Source organism: Physella acuta, unplaced genomic scaffold (assembly GCF_028476545.2).
Source record: "Physella acuta isolate Inbredline_101_S28 unplaced genomic scaffold, ASM2847654v3 ptg000544l, whole genome shotgun sequence".
NCBI lineage: Eukaryota > Metazoa > Mollusca > Gastropoda > Physidae > Physella > Physella acuta.
In genome coordinates this window covers 958,706-965,558 of record NW_026732063.1, presented here as the reverse complement: position 1 = coordinate 965,558, position 6,853 = coordinate 958,706, and positions in this window count along the sequence as shown.

The following is a 6,853-nucleotide window of genomic DNA, read 5'->3' as shown; positions in this document are numbered from 1 at the left end:
AGGATAGCAATCGAAACCGAAATTCGAGAAAACCAAGCTGTATATTTTTAGCAAAACGGGAAATTATATTGTAGTAGAGCTCACATATCGGTGTTATAGAACAGTATTTTTAGCTGATGCAAATTTCACAAACAAAACGAATTCGAAACAAACTCTTTTACGTATTCATATACTTAACTTTATGGGCATAGACATAGTTGCAATTCAAGTAAATTAACCAGATGCTATTATTCTTAGCCGTTGATAATATAGACACAAACAACTGATTTATAACACTTTTTAGGCTGGATTTAAATGAAAAATCATTATTTAAATTGTATGACTGTTACATAGTTTAAAATGTATGAAATATTAAACGTTTGTTACTTAGATGCCCTCAGGAATTCAGGTCAAGCTTGTAACAGAACACGTGAAATATTTGGAAGAACAGATACAAGTTCTGGAACCTGTTATAGGAAATATGAAAAATGTAAGTTTATATCAACTAAGAAAATATCGTAACACTTAAAAGCGTAAATGCATTTTGAACAGGATAATGTAGACATGTGACGATAAGCGTTTTACGAAGTGCATTTGCAAAGAATTACAACACAAGGAAGACTGTAAATACAGCACGACAATACATGTTTAGAAATATATCACGACAAGATATGTTTAGAAATACAGCATAACAACATATGTTTATAACTACAGTACAGCAAAATATGTTAAGAAATACAGCATGACAACACATGTTTAGAAATACATCACAAGATATGTTTAGAAATACAGCACAATATAAACGATTTCAAAATACAGCACAAAATAACCAGTTTCGAACTACAGCACACAAAATAACCAGTTTCGAACTACAGCACAACAACACGTGGCCAGTTGAAAATATTCACGTTTTTTACCTTCACCAGGTTGTTGCAAAAAGTAAGGCGTGGCTAGAAGAAAAAACTGACCAATCATCTGTCAGCTACATCGTGCAATTACAAGAATTGGATACCGCAGCCACGGCCTTGTTGGATGTGACGTCACATATTTTATGTTAGTACTCTAATAGTTTTTATAATTTTAAATATCAAAGCGTGTTTATTACGTATTCCCACGTTTCAACAGAATAAATGCGGCAAAATAGATTTTACTTTAGTTAACAGATATTGCAAATACCATGTAAAAAATTCATAAAAAACGTTTTAATAACAAGCTTTTCCTCTGCCGACAACTGCTCATGGGGGTGTGAATCCCTGAACGTTGCCATGGCGTCCAGATGGCCAGAAGCTATACCCCTAAGGGATATAAAATCCGAAACTATATGTTCTACATTATTAGACATTTTTTCAAGATATGGTTTTCCTGAAACTCTGCTGTCAGACAACGGCAAACAATTTACCTCTAATGTGACTAATGCATTAACAAAGCTGCTGAAGATCACTCAGGTACACTCGACCATCTACAGACCGCAAGCAAACGGTATGTGTGAACGGTGGAGTAAGACTCTCAAAGTAATGCTAGCAAAAGCTACAGAAGATCATCCTAAGGAGTGGAATGAGTATATTCCGGCGATACTGTTCGCCTATAGAGGAACAGTGCATGACGCGACGGGGTACTCGCCATTTGAATTAATGTTTGGATCAAATCCAAGAGGGCCGCTTTCGTTGCTAAATGATAGATTACTTGGCACTCAAATCACTGACCAAGATACTTTTGAGTTCATTACTGAAAAGAAAAGCAAAATGGTATATGGATTACAATCTGCTCAACAAAATGCGGAGGGAGAGGCAGGTAGACAGAGAAAATTGAAAAACAAAAATAGATACCTCAGGCAATTAAAGGAGACAGACAATGTCTATGTTTGGCTACCTACCTGAAAAGGGGTCAAATTATGGCAGGGACCATTTGTGATTAAAAAGAAAGTGAACGAAGTAGATTATGCTGTGGACATCAAAGGCACAATAAAGATAGTACATGTTGATCTACTGAGGAAATACGATAACATGCCTGATCAGATAACTCAAGTGATGGAGGACATTAATACACATGACACTGACATAAATGAGGAAGTTGGTCGTGATGAAGAACTGCCAAAACGTCAAATAGAAGAACAATCTAGCGTAGTAATTATAGAGGAACAACCTACCTTAGCGAACATAATTCAAACAGAAGAAGAAATCCAGCAAATTACTCCGCTGAAGTACAGAAAAGAACTACAGCAGTTATTAAACGAATTCAAAGATGTCATTACTGAAGATACTGGCTACACAAGAACAATTACTCATGTCATAGAATAAAACAAGGATGCTAATTTCAAAAAGAAACAATATGCAGTACCTTATGCATACAGAGAAGCAGTGAAGAAAGAATTAAATCATTTGATCGAAACTAACAAAATACAACGCTCAAATTCATCTGTAGCTTCACCAATGGTGATAGTAAAAAAGAAGAATGGAAAAGTAAGAATTTGCTGTGACTATAGAGATTTGAATAAAATCGCGAAAATAGACGCAGAACCACTGAGAGATACAAATGAACTATTGGAAGAGATAGGGAACTCAACAATTTTCACTCATCTGGACTTAAACCGAGGTTTTTGGCAAATAGGTATGGATGAGGAATCCAAACAATACACAGCGTTTACAACTGATGAAGGATTATTTGAGTGGAATGTTATGCCTTTTGGCCTAGTAAATTCAACAGCAACATTCTCCAGATTTATGAGAATAATGCTGGCAGATATAAAGAATGTAGTACATTTTGTAGATGACATACGTATTCATTCTAAGGATATCAAGACACATATGCAGTCAGTTAGAGAGGTACTAACAAAATTAAGGGAGCATGGCGCGACTATTGCACCTGAAAAGTTAAAATTTGCAAATGAAGAAATGGATTTTTTGGGATTCAAAGTAGGAAAAAATCAAATTAGACCTACTGACGGAAACACAAATAAAATTCTCAACTTAAAAATACCTAAAACCAAGAAAGAAGTCAAAGGTGTATTGGGTCTATTTAATTTCTACAGCAAATTCATACCCAAGTACTCAGATATAACTCTACCTCTAAGACAGCTAATTACCAAGGACAGCAGTAGAACAATAAATTGGTCTAAAGAATGTCAGGATGCTTTACAGCTAATAAAGCAGTACTTTGAACATGAAGTAACGCTTACTGCCCCTAACTTTGAGAAGACACTAACACTGGTAACGGATGCTTCAAATTATGGATTGGGTGCATGTTTAATGCAAGAAGTGGAAAAGGTACTACGGCCCATATTTTATCTGAGTAGATCACTAAATAAAACGGAACAAAACTACTCAACCGTAGAGAAAGAATGTCTGGCCATTGTATGGTCCATGACCAAACTGCAGAAATACTTATTAGGAAGAAAATTCATTCTCCTCACCGATCACAAGCCATTGTTAGCTATGAACAACAAACGGATAGCCAACAGCAAGATAAACAGATGGTTATTGATTCTGCTGGATTTTCAGTATGAAATTAAGTCTATAAAAGGGAAGGATAATGTAGTAGCAGATTTTTTGTCTCGGCAAAATGTTGACAGTACAGAAACTGAGCCTACCCTAAACCACATAAGTCAACATTTATAATAAAAATATTGGGATAATAATACATTATCAATTTACAGTTTATTAATATTATACAGTCTGTAACTGTAAAATATGGATATCAAACAATTTGTATCAGTAATATAAATTGTGTACTATTTCAAAAGATTGTAAACTGTATTATGTTAAACCTATTCTATACTATTAATTAACAGTGAATAAAGTAAATAAATAAAAGTTAGAGACTATTTATTCCGCATAACAATAAGACGGAAGTCTCAATGATGTATTGTGTATTAGTCAATACCTGTGTAAGGCAAGAATGTGATTGTGTTGTGACCTAGATTTGTCTGAAATGGGTCAACTAGGGGAGACAACAAAGTATATTAATCATGCGTCGTAATAACATGCCTTGATGATAAGGAAGTTTTTTTTTACTACATAGGATATAATTATTTAATTCATGAGTTGAATTAAGTCTTTGATAATTTCAACTATGTATTATAGTTTGGTAATTCACTAAACTCATTTGTCTTGTTTATACAATTACTTGGTAATTAAAATGTTTTTCTTTCTCATATTTGAATATATTACACATAAAGCTTGTGCATTAGTCTACAAAGAATGTATTTTTCCATGTTTTTTGAGATGTATAAAAATTTTTTTGTTGTCTGGCACATGATCCTGCCCTACTAATATTGTATTTATAAATTTTGTTACACAAAATTTTATTCGAAGGGGGGACGTGTCACAGACTGTATTATTATGTATCTTTATTATATTGTGTTTTACATGAAGTTGCATGAATGAAGAGTACCTGGCTAGCGGAAGGACTGTCTGAGCGATCCTCATGTGTTTATCCATGTTTTTGGGTGAGATCGCTCATGTACGTAAGGGGAGAGAAAGTTGTGAATAAAAGGGAGAGCAAAAGGTGAACGGGTGTTGTGTGCTAGGACTTGGGACTGGAACGATGGCAGTGAATGTAAGATGTCTCCATGACTTGGAGTCGTGATTATTATTTGTACCTATATCAGTTGATCTTCAAATATGGATGTACCACGGATTTATCTGTACATAGTGTAAATAAAGTTGTCATTTGAAGTTGCCACTGTTGCTCGTGTTCCTGTATGAAAGCTAACCCACAACAACAAAGAATTCATGTTGTTACATAATGATGCACTAAAAAGTAGAAAATAAATTATAGACTACTATTTAAATAACTATAAAGAAAAGCGTGGGTCACTTTAGTATCTATTGGATACCTTTACTAATGTTAAGGAACATCACGTTCAGTAGGCGCGCAATGGTTTTCGAACGCAGCCATTACGTGATGGCGCAGCTATTGAAGGTGATGACGCGTGTGGTGTGGTTGGCTAGACATGCCTACTAATTCGGTCCAAATTTTTATTAATTCATAAAAAATTAATTAGGCATCCAATTAAGTCAAATTTAGTTTCAGATTGCATTGTCTTCATGTCTTGACCCACGTGCCAACTGTGAATCGTATCGGTCAAGTAGAACTGTCCGAATTTTCACTCCTGCGTTTCCGTCAAGACAGACAGAGGAAGTGAGTTAAATAAAAGCTTGTAAAAAGCATATAATTTCTCTGTCCACTCATAAGTATATCAGTTTTATTTTATGTAAAAATTGATATTCCATTATTCTGTTTTGTAAACCCTTAAAAATAAACCGGGAGTGATCTCCCCTAAACTTTCTTGAATATTTTTCTATGAAACAACAGGGGATGGCAACTCGGGATATAGACATAATTTTTAATCCATTTTAAATACTTAAAGTTTATAAAATAGAATAAAATCTTGTAGAAAAAATTGCACACCAAAAGAACGCCAAATAAAATTTGCGTTTTTTTTTTAAAAATCGGAAATAGCGTAAATTACTACTTCCTGTCAACAGAAACTACTGAAAATTTGATAGAAGGCAGAGAACTAGATCTTTTACTTACATGTCATATTTCATTTATCTATCTGAAAATAGTAGGCCTACTAAATTTTTAGGCTTTTGAAAAATTTAAAGTAGAAAAAATTCCACATCCGGTTATCGGAAATCGCCCGAAAATAGAAACTGATTTTTGATTTTCATGTTATACTTATATATGAAATTTCATCAGCCTACCTGTAACGGTACTCAAGTTATAGTGTTTACACACACACACACACACAAACACACACAAAGACATACACACATACATACACACAGACATACGGACAAGATTGCAAAACTATGTTTTTCCGACTCAGGAAGGTGTAAAACGTCGAGATCTGCAAAAATCTCGATTTTTTTTTAGCAGGTTACAGGACTTTCTCTATTATTTGTATATACGAGAAAGTAAAAATTGAAGAATTTTTCTATCACATTCCGCAACATTATTCATCCTAAGAAAAGGTTGAAGAGCAGTGGTGGAACTAGGAAAAATAAACCGGGAGTGATCTCTCCTAAACTTTCTCGAATATTCTAATATAACACGACGTGGGATGGCAACTCGGAATATAGACATGATTTTTGTTTACTTAAACTTGTAAAAAATAGAATAAATTCTAGAAGAAAAAAAAGAATTGCGCACCAAGCGAACGCCAAAACAAAATGTGCATATTAGTGCGCAATATTGTCAGTACTTTATAAATTTACATGCGTTTTATGAGAAATCAGAAATAGCGTAAATTAGTACTTTTTGTCAAGGGAAATTACTCAAAATTTGACAGAAGATAGAGAATTAGACCTTTTACTTACATGTGAAATTTCATTTATCTATCTGAAATAATATTCAAGTTATAGGCTTTTGAAAAATTCAAAGTAGAAAAAGTACCACTTCCGGTTATCGGAAATCGCTCAAAAGTTGTTCAGGATCTACGATTTTGATAAAACACTTATATATGAAATTTCATCAACCTAGCTGTAACGGTACTCAAGTTATCGTGTTTACACACAGACACACAGACAGACACACAGACATACGGACTGAATTGCAAAGTCCAGTTTTTACGACTCGATAACGCATAAAACGCCAAAACGTTTGTATATTTGTATTTATAATTTTTGCCTGATTAAAATAAGTCCTCTATACTCCGGATGTGATGAAGGACTGAGGAGTAAAGCGGTGAAAACTGTCAAAATTTCATGTTATTTTTGTGCACGATTACAATACTTTCTCTATACTTCGTATATACGAGAAAGTAAAAAGGATTTTTGCCACATCATGTAAAGACTAATTAACGTTAAATAGTCATTTAAGTACAAATCGACAATTATTACAAGAGGATAGGGAGTGACACCACGGCTCAAAA